This window comes from Panthera leo, chromosome B4 (assembly GCF_018350215.1).
Source record: "Panthera leo isolate Ple1 chromosome B4, P.leo_Ple1_pat1.1, whole genome shotgun sequence".
Classification (NCBI taxonomy): Eukaryota; Metazoa; Chordata; class Mammalia; order Carnivora; family Felidae; genus Panthera; species Panthera leo.
This window is the reverse complement of record NC_056685.1, coordinates 117,576,638-117,594,328: the sequence shown is the minus strand read 5'-3', so window position 1 is coordinate 117,594,328 and position 17,691 is coordinate 117,576,638.

Genomic DNA, 17,691 nt, shown 5'->3' with positions numbered 1-17,691 from the left:
TCAGACAGTCTTGATTTGTGTCCCAATTCCACCAACTGTCATCACTGTGATTCTGAACAAGTCATTAATATTCATGGTCCTCATTTTCCTTAGTGGTAAAATGGAGACGATGAATACTCTCTTACTTACCACCACATTGTGAGAATCTAAGACAAAATAGATCGACTATAATGTGCCGGAACTATAACAGAAGAAATTGTTATTGAAGACATTTCCTTTAGGCCCATTTTACTCTACCACCTCTGCTGGCACTCTCCCCCAGCTACCTGCATCCCCCACGCCCACGCACACACTGTTCAACCCTCAGAGTTATCCGGACCAAACGCCAGGGCACTCGGTATGCCCCCGCCACAGAATCAGTCCATGTATCATCTTTGTATGCACAGCTTGTTCCTGGTGATGGCAGCTGTGCACCAATAATGGCCTCCCAAGCATCAGAGCTGCTCTAGTGCAGCAATTATTTGCATTAATCAAAGGCTTCAAGCAAATCTCCCATTTTTGGCTGAATACTAAAAGTATATTCATGCTGTGCCCAAACGAGAGATTTCACAGGTAAAGATGCTTTGGGTTGCTACTATGGTATTCAGCTTCTAACCAATCTCTCACTCATCGAGGGTCAACTTAGCTGGAGAATATTATCTGCATACAAGCTTACTTAACAAGCAGAATGCGTGGTAGAAGCACATAGACATCCTTGCTAATTAATGGATATTTGAATGGGTTAAATAACACTATCCTATCCATTCCAATTCCAGAGGGCTTTCTGAGTGTGAAAATGAGAGCTCATCAGCATGGACAGACACCTGTTCGAATAGTTCCAGGTGGGATTTTAAATGACTCATTTTCAGCCTTGCATTTGAAAGGGATACCACAAACAGTAGCATGGACCCCAGGCATACGAAGCCACTTTCATCCTGAAGACATGGATGGGGTCCGTTTTCCAGAGGCCCCATCAGTTCCCAAACGGAGTGTCTCAGAGTACATCACCCTGTGGCCACACAAGTCCTTCCTCTCGTCCTCAGGACAAACAGAAAAAAAGTCTTAGAAATACCAAGACTTAGAGGGTGTACCCCACCAAACCAGAAGAGACTTGGGGATCTAAAAGATACTACAAAAGACCGGGAAGACTCCTGTCAAGCCCACTGGATTTTTCTAAGGTCAAACTAGATCTAAACTCCTTTTACCTATGCAACCAGACAGAAAAGAAAAGGGAGACAGAAAGTCTCTCAGTCAGTGTGTGGTGACTTGTTCCCCGTGTGCTGGAGGAGGAGGAGGAGGAGGGTCAGAAGAACAACCAGGAAACTCTGCACAGTCGAATGCCAAAAAGCCCACTATACTGCCGTAACATTCATTGAGGAGCACAATGTGTGCTGTGGGGAAGAGAGACTCAGCAGAGCTTGAAGAAATTCCTCTGCTCCAGAGACCTCTGCCGGTGCACCCGGAGTTCTGTAGCCTATTAGCGGTCAACTCAAGTTACTGCTTTCAAATTTCACCATGTATTTTTTTTTCTAAAATAATAACTCACATTTTAATGAAAGGATCATTATCATATTCAAGCATACTCTTTCCCACAGGACTTTAACTATTCTTTGCATATTTATGATTCTGCTGGGCTAAAGCTGACAGAAATGTACAAATGAACAAAGAGAAGGAAGATGCTGACTTCTGAAAAGACTCACAAAATGCCATTTGTAACAATTATTTGTTATTTGTTCTGTCCACATCCATTCAACCTTTCTGAAGTATACATACCCCAGTATTCCTCTAGAGAATCATCTTATCCCTCACTTTCAATGCTTCTATTAGAATTGATGAAGTTCTCAGCTCCACAGGAGGGCCTGTGATTCAGGCCTGCCCATGGAAAGCATCGCACTCCCCTGGATCATAATGATAAGTTTGGAAGTGGAATGATAAGTTCAAACCGCTGGGTAAGAAGGTAGTTCTCTTTTGCCTTGGGTTTGAACCTGGGAGGATGTAGTCGTGACACTGAGGGCAGCCATTAGTCACTGCAGGGAGCCTATAGTAAAGCCACCACTATGGAGGAGATTAGAACTTAAGACAGGCCTGGGTCCATGTTAAGCCCTGGAGTTTGAGGTTTGAGGAGCCACTAAGTTCTGTTTTCTTCATTTAAGCCCATTTGAGCTGGACTTTTTGTGCAACCTTTTCTAAACAGACCAAGCCAAAGAGATGTTCAACTGTATTGTGTATTTCACCCTCCAAAGAAGGAAATACTGTAACCCTTTTCATGCCTATTTTATCACTATAAAGCAGTGGGAATGGGTTCTGGTCAAGAATGGGAAGACTTGCTTTCTGGTTCCACCAGTGCCCCTATCTGTTAGAAGGTGGTCAAGACACTGGGTTGGTGTAGATGTCTGAGGATTCTTATCTAGGAAATGGGGGATTCAAATTGGAGAATTTCTAAGGGCTCTCCAGCCCCATAAGTCCACTCTAACACTTGCCCAACAATCCTGATTGGGAGGACATTTGAGAAATAATCAGAAAGAAAAAATATATTTTCTACTCAATAGGGCACTGACTCAAATGGCTAAATATTTTGTGTCCTTTAATCATCTCCATCATAGAGATGACCCATGTCAAGGGCATGGCTTAAAAAAAATAAATCAAAGAAACATACACCTTAATACATGTACTTCTTTACCTGCTAGAAAGGTCTTCTGTGTGAATCGGATTAAGCTATCTTCCAATTTTCAAACCAGGCCAGCTGGGCAAAGCTACGCCATCTTTGATAAATGAGAGGGAAAACCTCATTAAAGAGACCATCCGCACTTTTTCTTTCTTTTTTCTTTTTTGTCAAGAATCTCTGCAAGCTGCAGTTAACGACTGGAACAGTCTTCAGGCTGCAGTTAACGATCCACGTGGTGTTTGTGTCTGCTGAACTTATTTATTTGCATTTAAAAGCGATTTGGGGGTAGATGTAAACACTTTGATGGGATTTATGATAGAGACAAAGGTCCGTTAGCATTTTGATCCAGTGGATAGAAAACAGAAAAGCCATCATTAAATGGGTAACCAATGGCATTGAAGTAACCTTTCGGAAACCACTGAAAGGATATCTGAAGCATGAGGGATCCAAACAGAAGATATAAATTACAAGGAAAGCAGGTGGAAACACTAATCTTGTTTTGGGGATTTAAATACTTTCATTTTGTAAACATGGAATGAAGAGAAAAGGCACATTATGGATCCATCAATCAATACATACCAGATGGTTAAAAAATAAAAATAAAAAAAATAACAGTCTTGGCCATTATGTGGACAATCTGGACTAGAAATACAAGAGTGCTGTACCTGTCAGACTGCCTGCCTTCAGGAGGACCACCTGAAACAGGAGAATAAGCCTGGAAACATTCTATCAGCTCAAAGACAAAACACAAAACCTCCTCCACCTCAAGTGATTCAGAAGCTCACAGAGCTGTAGGCCACATCCCTAGGAAAGAGGAATTTATGGACCTTCTGAGAAAGAGACAGAACAGAGTCAGGGGAAAGGTCTGGATACAGACACAGGAATTCAAGAACCAGATTCAGTACTTTCTGATGGTGAGATCCTTGGGTCTTAAGAGTGTCGAGCTTCATTTCCCTCACCTATACAAGTGACTAGAATAGCACCTCTCTCCTCCCAGTTTTTATAGAGATTTAATACTTTCTTCCTGATTCCATCAAGCTAGCATCAGTGCTTCTCCTTTTTTGCTTTCTTAAAACTGAATGTATATTTCTTCTATAGCCCGTAACTGACAGCCATGAATGTTGTCTATGTGGTTTTCTCTCTGTGTCTGGTATGTTAGCGCATGTATATATATATATATATATATATATATATATATATATATATATACATACATATGCTTGCATTCACTGATTTCAATTGATTGAATAACTTCTATGTGACAGGTAGTCTCTTGGGTACTCAGAATTTGTCAATCAGTAAGAAAGATATAGTGCCTAACTTCAGGGGGCTTACAGTCTGGTGGGAGCAGGAGAGGTTCAGGAGGAAATAATTACAATACAATCTCACTTTGTGAGATAAGGAACAGGGTACTTTTAGATAAAAATCATCAAAGAGCCTCAATTTTTTGTTGAAGGATGGTTAAATGAGTAAGTGAGTAAATGAATGAATAAATCACTGTTTATTTCAATTCATTTGAAGGCATGAAGAACTTAATTATATGAGTGCAGAACTGGAGACTAGGGAAGTTAAGTGACTTGTCAAAATCTTATATTTGGTTGATGATTGCTTTGTATGATATTTTCTACCACTTTGTTAAAAAATATTTAGTATCATGAGAATGCCTCTATTTGAAATTCAGCCTCAGTTTAGAGAGAGAGAGAGAGAGGGAAAAAAAATAACTTTACTTTTCAGATTTATTGGTGTATAGGGTATGAACGTGGAACCCTTGATCTATAAAACAATGTTCCTCCTAGGAATCACATGGCACATAGGGTGGACTGCCTACTGCACAGTATTAGTTCCTTCTTTTGATTTTTATTTAAACTTTCTTCAAAGCCTCAAATTCTTCAGTAATGTCCAGGAGCGATAATTGTATCTCTCAGGAGGTATGTGTAATGTTTAAAAAGAATCGTTGACCTCTAAGACAATGAAGAAGCTATTTACACTTGCCACAGCAGCCAAATCTATTTATCAATAGCCTGTCTCTCCTAAATGAGTTAATATAAGTACTCATAGGCCTAGACTATTGATGTTTAGTATATCTCAGGCCTTTTGAATTAATTTTCCCACTGCTGAGTGGCAATGGAAGACAATGAAAGGCTATTTGTCTTGTAACATTGGAGTCAGTAGAGCTGTAATGGAAAGTACATTCATCTAGCTTGGGTGTTCCAAAAATGGATCAACTCTCCCAACTGTGTTTTTTCATTTTTCTCCTACAAATCACTTAACTTCTCTGGACCCCAGTTTTCTCATTTGTAAAGTGAGAGAATAAAACTGGAAAATCTCTTAAAGTCTCATGCAGTTCTGATATTCTAGAATTCTAGTATTTCCATTTTATCAATATGTTAGATGCATATTGTTAGATGCATCAATATGTTAGATGCAAAGTCCAGTCTTTCAGACTCAGAGTACTATTTTTCTGGGGGCTGAAATCAAATTCCTAATGGGTACACCATGGCATGGCTTGAAGGGGCATTGAATACCTTCTCCCCAAATCTCCACCAGCTCTCCAGAGGAAGCCAAAACAGAACAGACAACCTACATAGAATATGCATGCTTGCTATGTAAATGCAACTTCCAGAAAAAAACTCTTTGGCACTCACCCACATATGTAAATATGCACATACCTCTTCCCCCAGTATACATACAGCTATAAAAACATGGGCTAGACTTCTATTCTTCAACCCTTCCAATGTAAAATTCTGGAACCACTAATGCAAATACCTAAGCTTCAAGTATAAACAGGAGAGACAAATAAAACAGAACTGATTCATGTGGCATATATATGAAAAATCCTTGTTTTCTAAATTTTTTTAAAATTAATTCATTTTGAGAGAGAAGCAGAGAACATGAACAGAGGAGGCACAGACAGAAAGACAAAATCCAAAGCAAGCTCCAGGCTCTGAGCTGTCAGCACACAGCCTGAAGTGGGGCTCGAACCCACAAATCATAAGATCATGGCCTGAGCCCAAGACAGATGCTTACCCGACTGAGCCACCCAGGCGCCCCTGAAAAATCCTTTTGATATGATTTAGAGTCTGAATCATATACATTTTGAGAATATTATTTTTTTAATTCTTATTTTTCCCTTTTAATAGAAACACATGGTAAATAAGGGAGAAGCAAGGGAAGAGGCATCTATGAGACCAGAAACACATATTTTGTGGGTCACTGAAATCACAAATGCAAATGGTACCATGTCCAGAAGTAAGGTAGAGATGCTGAGGTATCTTAATTGAAGTGAAAATGGGTAGACCATTAATTAAGTTGTTAACTACTCTAGGCATATAGTCCCAAGGAGGATTTATTTGGTATATGTTTGTTTTTATAGCACTATTGTAATTAACAATGTTGAAGATGAAACACTGGGTCACAAGGCCTAACTAAATGACTGTCCTGGTCTCCTACAAAGGACCTTTTAAGATAGACAGACTCTGAAAAAGACGCATAAGTAAAAAGCAGATAAATAAGTCATGCCATTAAAAAAGGTATCACAAGCCAGTTAAAAACCAATCCAGGATTAAGTGAAATTTCAAAGTATAGGATAATGGCACTCAATAAGAGAACTCTTCAACTAAACTGACCCAGATAGTTGACCATCATATGTTTTGAAGACAACCAAACTGAAAATCAGTTTCTTTATTACATAAGCCTCCACAGACCATTCTTCAGAATTACATCTGCACTGGTTCTGCTGCTGAGGGAAGTTCTGCTCCTTATAAATGCTTTGCACCCCCTATCCTCACCAACAAGAAGGCACAAAGAGCCTGAAGACTCACTGACAGTTCTCAATTCTTCACTCATGTATCAGATTTGTGTTGAGTTCTTCATAAGCAAAAACACTGAATCAGATGCTGGGGGTGCTGTGATGAAAATGTCAGACAAGGTCTGTGGCTTCAAAATTTTGCAACCCAGCTAGTGGGTGGTTAGGTGGGGGGTTCACAATCACTAGCAACTATTGAGAGACTAACACTCATGGGAAGGGACTGGGGGCATGGTAGTGGAAGCAAAGTTTCAGGTCATTGCCACAAAAATTAGTTATCATGGTATGTGACTGTGGTCATCGTTAAGTCTTGAGTTGGATTGCATGATGTGGTAAGACCTTGCATTGGCACTCTCAATCTTCATTTCATCTCACTTCTATTTGCATACTTTCAAAAATGTAAAAGGATATATCCCAGACTCCCTTGCAGCTAGGATTTTTTAGTGTGAATTGTTTGCTAACTAGATACACTTTTAAGAGATTAAGACTGTACTAGCATAGTGAGGTAGTGGTCATCTTCCTGTGGGTGTGGCTGGCTGCTAAAGCAACCTCCAAACACAGTGTTTACAATGGTGGACTTCATTCTATGCAGGCCCACTCCATGGGTATATGGCAGTTGTCACAGCAGTGTTTTGGTGCCTAGATTATAGCTAAGTGCTGAACATTCACCCAGCAGTCTGCTAGAGCCCTACTGACTTCTTTCTGCCTTTCCAGCTTGTCCTCTGTGTATTAGAGTTCTCCAGAGAAACAATACATTTGTGTGTTTTCTCCTCATAACTCTCTAGGTTCATTCAAACACCCCACCTCCTCCCTCCAACTCTTTCTCCCTCCTTTCCTTCCCTTCTTTCTAAAATCATATACATGAGATTATAGAGACTGAGAAGTCCCATGATCTGCCGCCAGTAGAGTAAGTCCTGGTCTTAGTCTGAGGCCTGAGAAGTAGGAATACCAATGTCTGAAGGGAGGAGAAGATGGGTGCCTCAACTCAGGCAGAGAGCAAATATGTCCTTCCTCCACCTTTTTTATTCTATTCAGGCCCTCAATGGATTAGATGATATCATATTGGTAGTGGTGGTGGTGGTGGGGGGTCTTTACTTAGTCTACTGACTCAAATGTCAATCTCTTCCAGAAACACCCTCACAGGCATATCTAGAAATGTTTTATTAGCTATCTGGGCATCCCTTAGCCCAGTCAAGTTGATATATAAAACTAACCATTACCCCTTGATTTTGTAAAAACTTGTAGTTCAGGTATTAAATCCATTTGTGCTTGAAATATCTAGTGTTTTTGTTTCTTCACTTAACCTTGACTTATAAATTTAGTGAGACCATTACCCCATCCAAAGGTTGAACTTCATGTCTACTCCCAGCACCAGGGACAAAAATGGACTTGTTGAGCTTGATAGAATAGGAAAGCACTCCCATAGGCCTGATTTGAAGATGGGAAATCTCTCATCCAACCATTCTAGAAAGGTAGATGAAATACTTGCAAAAGGACTTTGTTGCTTTGAGATTATAACTCTTATGTGCAACATGAACTATTTAGAAGAAAGGGTGTTTAAGGCCCTCTCAGCTCTGATTCTACAGCTGGGACTATGGTTATCCAGGTATATAAAACAGCCAAATAGTACTCATAACTTCAGGATAATTGATTTGATGTCATAGGTCCAAATACAACATGGCTTTTCCAAGATCACATAGCTACTGAATATCAGAGTAGGGTGATTTTAAAATATCTTTACAAATTCTTTGACACACCTCCTTTCAAAGGAGAGAGTCTCATTGCCCTCTCTATGAATATGGGTTGGACTTAGTGACTCACTTCCAACAAACAGAATGTGGTGGAAGTGATGGTATAGGACTCTAAATTTAGACCACAAAAGATATTACCACCTCTGCTTTGCCTTCTCTTGGACTGCCTGTTTTGAAGAAAGTCAGCTGCCATATTGTGAGGAGCCTCCAGCAGCCTCTCGTGAGGCCCAAAGGGGGGAAAATGATGTTTCTTGAGACAACCAGCATCCACATGCCAGTGTAGGGGAGAAAAAAAATATTTTCCTTCTACCCTTCCTGGTTCTTAGCTGGGACTCTGTAACAAAACACAGATTAACAAGAGAAAAACAGAATTTTATTAACATGTACATCTCATATATCCATGGGAGAAACTCAGGGATGAGTAACTCAAAGGGGTGGTTAGAACTTGAGTTAAATCCCCACTTGGGCTAAAACAAAGGAAAAGGGAGTTGGGTTTCTGGGCAAGCTTTGGAAAGGTGACCAGGAAAAGTATAGTAAACAAGGTTAAGGTTTGTTATTCAGATTTAAATCTATGCCTTCTCCATTTTTAAGGCTTCTGTGATTAAGAGTCATCCTTCTCTTCCTGGTACAGAAAGGGAGAGATCCTTACAAATGGAGATTTCTTTTACAAATGTAAATATCTGTTGCAAAAGGGGAATTTATTCTCTGTCTTCAGAGCTTCTCCCTTGTCTTTGGGTCTCAAAATAATCAATCCTTACACCACAGAGACATATTTGGCGGTGGCAGATTCACACTAGCCGTGACTGGCTAGCAGATTTGCTAGCCCCAGTCAAGACTTCAGATGGCTGCAGCCTGGCCAACATCATGACTGCAGCTTCAGGAAAGAAGCCTCTTAGGAGTTGAATTTTATCCCCCTCAAAAAGACATGTTGAAGTCTCAACCTCCAGTACCTGTGAATGTGACCTCATTTGGAAGTAGGGTGTTTGTAGATGCACTCAGGTTTCAGTGAGGTCATTAGGGTGGGCCCTAATCCACCATAACTGGTGTCCTTATAAAAAGGGGAAATTGGAACAGACAGACAGATGCAGACAGAGGGAAGTTAACGTAGACACCTACCAGAAGACAGTCATGTGATAATGGAGGCAGGGACAACAGTGATGCATCTACAAACTGAAGAATGCCGAATATTACCAGCACACATCAGGACATAGAAGAGGCAAGAAGGGGTCTTCCGCTAAGAGTTTTAGAGGGAGCATGGCTTTGCCAACAACTTAATTCTGGATTTATAGCCTCCAGAACTGTGAGTTGGTAAGTGTCTATTGTTTCAAGCCTCTCAGTTTGTGGTATTTTGTTACAACAACCCTAGAAAATGAACACAAACCAAAACCATCCAGAGAAGCCACTCCTGAATTTCTGATCTGCAGAGAGTGTGTAAAATAATAAATGTTTATTGTTTTAAGCCACTGAGTTTTGATACAATATGTTATGCAGCAATAGTTAACCAATACTCAGAGTTAGACCAGAACTCAAGTCTTCTGACTCCAACTTAGTTATCTTTCTATTATATCAAGTTGCAGTTCATTCTCTTTGAGGATAAGAGAAACACCATGAATATTTAGCTTAAATTGCTAGTAACATTTTTGGAGACACTGACAGAACTTTCCACTGTGAGGCAGCAAAATTATCTTCATGGAAGAAAGATACCATCTGACAATGGAACTACTCTCTCCTAGGTTTGCATCACTTATGAGTTCTTCCACACCCCTATAGAGGAGGCATCAAATGGAAAGCACTCACTGATAAAAGTTACTCAGACAGACATTATGTTACAAAGAACATTATCAGTAGCTATCCAGCTATTCTCCAGATAGAGATCATAGCTGGATGGATGGATGGATGGATGGATGGATGGAAGGATGGAAGGATGGAAGGAAGGAATTAAATTTAATTTATAAATTATGCAAAATAAGAGAGTAATAATAAAACAGAACAATTACAACTTATAACAGTATACTATAAAAAAAAGTTATGGCAACATGGTCTCTTTCACTGTCCCATTATCTTATTGTCCTGTACTCACTCTTCTTTTTCTTGTGATGCTATGAGATGATAAAATGCCTACATGGTGAAATGAAGTGAGGTGAATGACATAGGCATTACTGACTTTCTGACAATTCATTAGAAGGAAGATCATCTGCTTAGCTGATGACCTTAGCTGATCACAGGTAACAAGTGAAACCCTGGATAAGGAAGGACTACTGTATTTTCCCTCTAGCTGGAATATCAAAAGCCAACTACTGCTTTTGAAGGAGCAAAATCCCTCTCTTTTCAAATAATAGTAACTGTGGAAATTCTTAGCACTTTCTTTAAACATCTAACATCAACTTCACATGCACTAGGTGGTTAGAAAATCTTATTTTGATTTCATTCTTTAGGTTGTGGGTACCTTCCAAAGAAGTTACACATAAACAGAGCATGCCAAGCTTATGTATTTGTGCAATCAACATATCCACAAAGACACCAATTTCAGGAATCCATTCTATTCCAACACAGTTGAAGTTAATATTTTCTTGCAGGTTTGTTTGTTTTTTAATCAAAGCACAGCAAACAACAAATGAAAATGATAATTGTCTTTGGATCCATGTTTTCTACAAAGCAACCATTGGCTGTGATTAAGTGAAGACAAAACTACATGCTGTGGCAGTTGAAATACTTCTGGAATTTATTAACTTCAGTATACACGCTAAGGCCAAATGAGCTTCTTTAATTTCCATAATGAAATTGTTTTTGTAAAGTTAAAAATACTGTAATGAGGCCAAAACGGTGTGCTTTCAGGGGGCTCCCATGGTGAAACAAATGAGATTTTAGCTTCTCTAATTGGGCATACTGCAAGCTGGCTCGATGCTGTCCTCAACACAGGATGTTTGTTATCCTAACAAAAAAGAGGTCTACAGCTGTCAGAGTAATGCTATATGGCTTTTCAGAGGCCTAGCTATGGGAGGAAGACTGTGCTCTCTGGCTGGGACCACCCAAAGGGAAAGATCAAGTAGAGAACTGTGCATCTTTTCCCTGATTAAGAAGTTATTCGTAAGGTAATTTGTTTACAGCTATCAAAGGGAAGCTTTGGAAGCAACTGGAGAGAATTCCCAGAATCCTCTGAAAGAATTTTATTTGATTAAGCAATGAATATGGATATCCCCCCCCCCTTTTTTTGTCCCCTTATGAATTAAATCTCATTACCTGTCAACACAAGCCTTTGGAGTCTGACTGTTCCTGTAGAAAACAAAAGTTAGGCCCATTTTGTTGAGGCGGCTATTGCCAAACTCTGTTGGTGAGCTGCCACACTGGGTACCATGGAAACAGCCTATAAACCTCTTTGAGCTTTTGGAATGGTTTTGATGTAATATTGTCTTCATTTATTTTTAACCATTACTTTCAACTACAAAGGAAAGTAAAACAGAGGGCTAGTCAAATTAATTTTTAGCCACCAGAAGTAAGTCAGTAACTGAATTTTTCTAGTTTGTAATGGGTATTTTATTTTGGATATAAATATTTAAAAGGATCCAGAAAGATGAATAATTTGCTGTAAAGCTCCATGCTATTCAGTTACATTTACTAGATGCTAGGCAAGTGAACGATTGGTAGACTATCAAAAAATATGAAAAATTAATGCCATATTCACCAAATGAATTCGAATCTCCTAAATCCAATTATTCAAAGGGATAAATATTTAAAGGATAATGTAAGCTGCTATAGTAGGTTATAATTATACATTACAGTGGTAAAATGTGCATTTCCAACAGCATGGTTCCAAAATGCTCTTTTTGTATTGTTCTAGAGGAGAACATTATAAATCACCACTCAGGAGTTAGATGAAATAGATTTTATTATAGTAAAACTTCCTCGTCTTGCCCCCAACACTAATAGCTTCTGCTTTACATTAATTTGATTGTTGTTTCCAATTTGTTCAAAACATAAAACAAGTCCACTGTAATAAAACAAAAAGATGTGACTTACTATTCTACCTTTTCATGGTCTTACTTTTCGTTTCTTTTTATTTTTCCCAATAAGCTTTTATTGTCATTTCAATGACTCTAACCAGTCCTATATATTTAAGATAAGTTTAAAGATGAAAGAGGCTATTTGTAGGAAAATCTGTCATTTTAAATTTTGTAACTATAGGGACGCTTGGGTGGCTCAGTTGGTTAAGCGTCCAATTTCGGCTCAGGTCATGATCTCGTGGTTCGTGAGTTCAAGCCCCGCATCAGGCTCTGTGCTGACAACTGGGGCCTGCAGCCCACTGGATTCTATGTCTCCCTCTCTCTCTGCCCCTCCCCCACTCATGCTCTGTCTCTCAAAAATAAAGAAACATTAAAAACTGTTTTCAATTTTGTAAAGAGAGTCTAAATAAAAGTGAATTGATAAGTTACATACATGCATATATTTCACAAATAAAAGAAACAAAATCATAGCTCCAGAATGATGGTAACACCAAAAACCACAGCTCCAGGATGATGGTAACACCAAAAACTGTATATGGACTAAGAATATATGATTACATTTAATGATAAGGAACCCAAATTCTGAAATCCTAAAACAACAGCAAAGGTTAGTCGTTAACAGCATAGACTTTGGAGTCCAAGTGATATGGGCTGGCATCTGAAGTCACTCTTACTGTGTAGCCTTAGGCACTTTCACCCTGTAAGCCTTGGTTTCCTGATATTGGGGAATCATAAAAGCATCTACATCCCTGAGCTGCTGATTCAAATGTGATCATACATACTGAGGTAGTGTATGCATATTATAAGCTGTCAGTTAATTTCTGTGGTAAGGATGAAACAATGAAGATGATGAGGGAGGTAACAATGCTGTTACTGTGGATTCATGCCCCACAAAATACTATGTTTGAATATACCTGAAATGATCTTCTTGATGCCTGGAAACCAAAGTTTAAGATGTCCAGAAATGGACACAGATACATATGTAGAATATAGCTTGTCATTCTATCACTTGTGAAGGGTAGGAGAACATGCCACCCACTATATGCCACTTTGGCATCTTGACTGTTTTGCGCTGAAGGGAATTGAGAAAAAGCAGATACGGAACTAGCTCTCCACTCTCCTCCTATCTACTGGAAAACAGAACATAAATGCGTTTTGAATGGTGTTTTCCTACCACCCTTTCCCTCAAATCCCATATCAGGCAGGGGACGGCCTTAACACAGAGACAAGATGGCACCAAGAATGAATCTACACATACAAATCTTACTAACTAGCCTTTATCTACTATTAGATTCCCCATATATATTTACCTCCCCACAATTTGCTGCCTCTAGAAGCTCTACGTCCTCTTCCATTTTCTTGTCACATCTCTATAATTTTATTGTTCTTGTATTAAGATGCTATATAGCCCCAAGTTCTAACTACTCTTTTGAGTTATTAACCACTGAGTATTCCCACATGTATGTGTGATGCATGTGTTAATAAACTTGTTTTTCTCCTGTTGATCTGTCTTTTCTCAGTCCAATTTGCAACGGCCCAGCCAAGGAACCTAAAATGAATCGAGAAAAAAAGATTTTTTTTTTTTTTTCATTTTCATCCCCTGCATTTAATGCAAAATACAGTGTTTTAGGTGGGAGGTACATAAAATGCCTTTGTGTTACAGGCAAAAGTGACTGAAAAAAGAGGAGTCAGGATATATGTTTAGTTAAAATGAAAGGGTGAGGAGACGAAGACAATGGTGGAGCCACAGGTGCCTCAGACAGTTCCACAAGGAAAGCCGATACCCAAGAACAACTAGAAGATAAACTCTGCTAAGGAATGACAACAATCATTCAACAGAAAACTTCAAAGTGCAGAAGCAAGCTTCTTATCATTGGAACTGTCCAGACTGGAGCCATATGCGCCAAATTTCTCAGAGAAAACAGATCAGTAGAAAAGAAGATCGTAGTATGATTTGTTAATGAAAGTCTATCAAACAAACTGTGAGTCTTCTCCCCAAACATGCCAAAAAATTATGGTTTCCCAAGCATGAGAGGCTCCAGGAACCCCAGCTAGAGCATTATCTCATTTCTCTCCTATACCAAAAGTAATTACATGTCCTCTCAATCCTTTGCTTTTCATAACATTTAGTTAAGTCTACTTCATGATGAATATATCACACAATAGAGAAATTGCTATATGTGAAGACAAAACCAAGAAAAATGTGGTTAGATTCAATTGAATTATTTAGGTTAAATATGTTACTAACAAGCAATGAGCAATACTTATAATTAATGTTGATCCACATAGTGTCTAGGGTCGAAAGTCACTGTTTGGTAGTAGTAGATCAGAAATAACCATGTTATGGCCATTGCAATGGCTTTCTAAACCATTTATACAAATAGGTAACAATAATAATAACCTCATTTTATATTCCCAAATCCCTTATGTTGTGTGGGCATCTCAATCCACTAACTGACCATTTTAAATTCAAAATATACATGTGTGTGCATGCACATGCACACACGTGCGCGTGTGTGTGCGTACACACTCTTAAGAGAAAGCATTTATTCATTTATATTTTCAGAATGAATTTTGAATTGTGCAAAGCCTTTTGCAACATCTCCACTCATCTCAGACATGAATACTGTAACATGTATGGGCATAGCTGAGGCAAATTTATCATGACAGCAACCAAATAATAAATCTGTATCTCTATAACCAGTTCCCTTTCCGAATAATTTTTCTGTCGCACATTATTTTAGTCTGGCAGATTGCTCCATTCTTTTTTTTCCTCTTTACTTTGGGGTTAAACTGCACTTTCGAATTCACATTATTTTGCAGATAGCATGTCACCTTCACTTAAGTTGCTACAGCTGGCATTTCTCTTCTATCAGCTGAAGCAGTTAATTTACTTGCATTGACCAGCCAACAGTGTAATCTACCACCTGATAATTGTGTTCTCAGGCCACCAAAGTCTTATGAGACAAAGAAGAAGACTTAATTTTTGGCAATTTTATCGTTTGAATTCTTATGATTTGATCTTAAATTCTTTGATTTGCTGAGGAACTCGATGACGGGTAGGGTGGGACTTTTTTTCTTAAATCACATTTATCCATCTGTGTTGTGTTTAAAATAGGAGGACCCTTTCATGTTGTAACTGATGTAGCTATACTGAAATTTCAAGCACAGTGAGATACAAAAAGGGTGTATCTGTAAGGGTCACTGGATAAGTTATTTCTTCACATACAGGCTGGTTATTCCAAACAAAATAATTGTGGTCACTGATATGATTAACAAAATGGAGAACGCGATAGGAGGGTCTGAAGAATAAATACGATGCAATACCAACAGGACACGCTCTACAGTGTCCACATGCCAGCAATTTAATATTGTAAAGCTGGAATGGAAATATTTTGGAAAGCTACTAAATCACACCAAAAGTAAATACTTCTGTTAATCCAGAAATGTTAGACAATTTAAACCTGCTATAGTTAAATTTCACAGCTATTTTAGCCTTCTGTAAATAATTACTATTTCTACTTTTCTCTAGACAATTATAATACCAGAAAATGCTAATTCATACTTATCAAGATAAGCTGGAGCTAGAAACCAGAAACGTCCTCTCTTTAGTCTGTTACTTTATTTTGGGCTAAGAGACGCAGTTTTGACAGTGGGGCCATCTGCTACTAACTTTTTTCCTCATCATCATGCCAGTCCAGTCAAAAGCAATTAAACCTGTTTTGCCATTATAATATGTAGATAATGATGATAAATTATAGCTTTAAAATGAGTCTCAAATTATGCATACGCTAGGTATTTTCCTTACAGCTACTGATATAAAAGATATTCCTGTACTTGTGAAATTTTTCAGCTATTTTATTAATGATGTTAGCTCTATAATGAGCTACCTACCAGGATATTTTGCAGGCACACAGCCTAGCAGTCATTATAAATCTATTTATATCCCAGCAAGATGTTTCTCCAAGTGGAGAGCAGAGCCCTAACATTCTGTATCGCTGTTGAACAAAATATATAGCACATACGGCTCTGACTTGCTATGTTTTATTATGTCACATAATCAATAAAACGCATAAATACCACAAATAAAAAGGAGCAGGATGAAAATTCTATGGCTCTGGCACAACATGGGGTTATATAGCAGAGAGAAGATGAGGCTTAATGATTTCTAGGAACAGATACAAAACTATCATTCTTGAGGCAAGCCATACATTACCTCTGATTTCCATCAAAAATGTCTGAACTTTTTTCAATGTAGGAAGTACGAATAAGCCAATGTTCCAAAATGGTGACTAATATCAATCTTTTTGTAGGAATGCCAACGGGAATTGCCATATTGGACAACTGTACTGTTTGGTTTGGCTTTTCAAACTTGTAGCTGCTGGTGTAATTATTTTTTTTCAGATCTGTTTCCATTTTGCCTGTACCTTTTAATTATGTCAAAAAGAAAAAAAAAAGAAAAGAAAAGAACCGAGACATGCAGTAAATGCCTTGAGTATCCCAGGAAATCCAACTCAAATAAACTCAGTTGTGGTATCCTACTTCAAATCACAGCTATTTAAGATACCAGCCCTCTACATAGGTAACTAAAGTGGCTTTGCTAATTGAGAGCCACAGAACTGAAGCCCTTCTTTTACTGTGTCCTGCCACTGTTTTCTCTAGCAAGAAATCATTTGGCATGGTAAACATGTATTAATTATGGATATTCAACTTTCTGGGGTTCTTTTCATCAAAATACAGAGCAGGGGGAGAAAGAAAGGTACAATTTTGTCCAAAAGAAAAGAAACTTAGCAACACTGGAAAAATGTTCCACATAGCAGTTGTTCATTACAGCCTATCTCTTTCATTACTGTGTAACACTCGTAAATAAGTCAGGGGGAGGAAGAACATGGAAAAATGAGAAACTCACCAATTATATTTGCCACAACGCTATATAAATGGATGCAGCTTATTGGTGTTGTAATAGGTCTTCTCCTGAACTATACTGGAAACAGGAATCTCAGTTGCGGCTAATCATCCATTTGCAGACAAAGGCATTGTTCATCAAGTCTCGCACAAGGACCCACCTCGATTTCACATCATTCTTCAAATCATCATTTTAGGGCATACCCATAGCATCTCAGTGTGCTTCCCCAGACAAACGCAAACAGCAGGCACTTACCCAGGGTGTGCAAATTGCCAACTACAGAAACCAACAGTGTGGGAGGAATTTGGTCTTTTGCTTTTTGTCCCTCATTTATAGTGTGGAGCCTTTCAGTAACAGCAAAGTTTTACAGTATGGGAGATGTACGGTCAAATTCTTACATTGGGGAAAATACTTCATTCATTCTCATGGAGAGAAACAATGAGATCGCTTCCCCTCAGTTCCCCATCCGTTTAATGAAACGTGTGTTGTGAGTGAATGTATGAAAATAATGGTAAAAAAAAAAAAGTATCCAATGTGCCAGAAAACAGCTTTTGCAATGTACAACTTAAATATTCTAATATTGG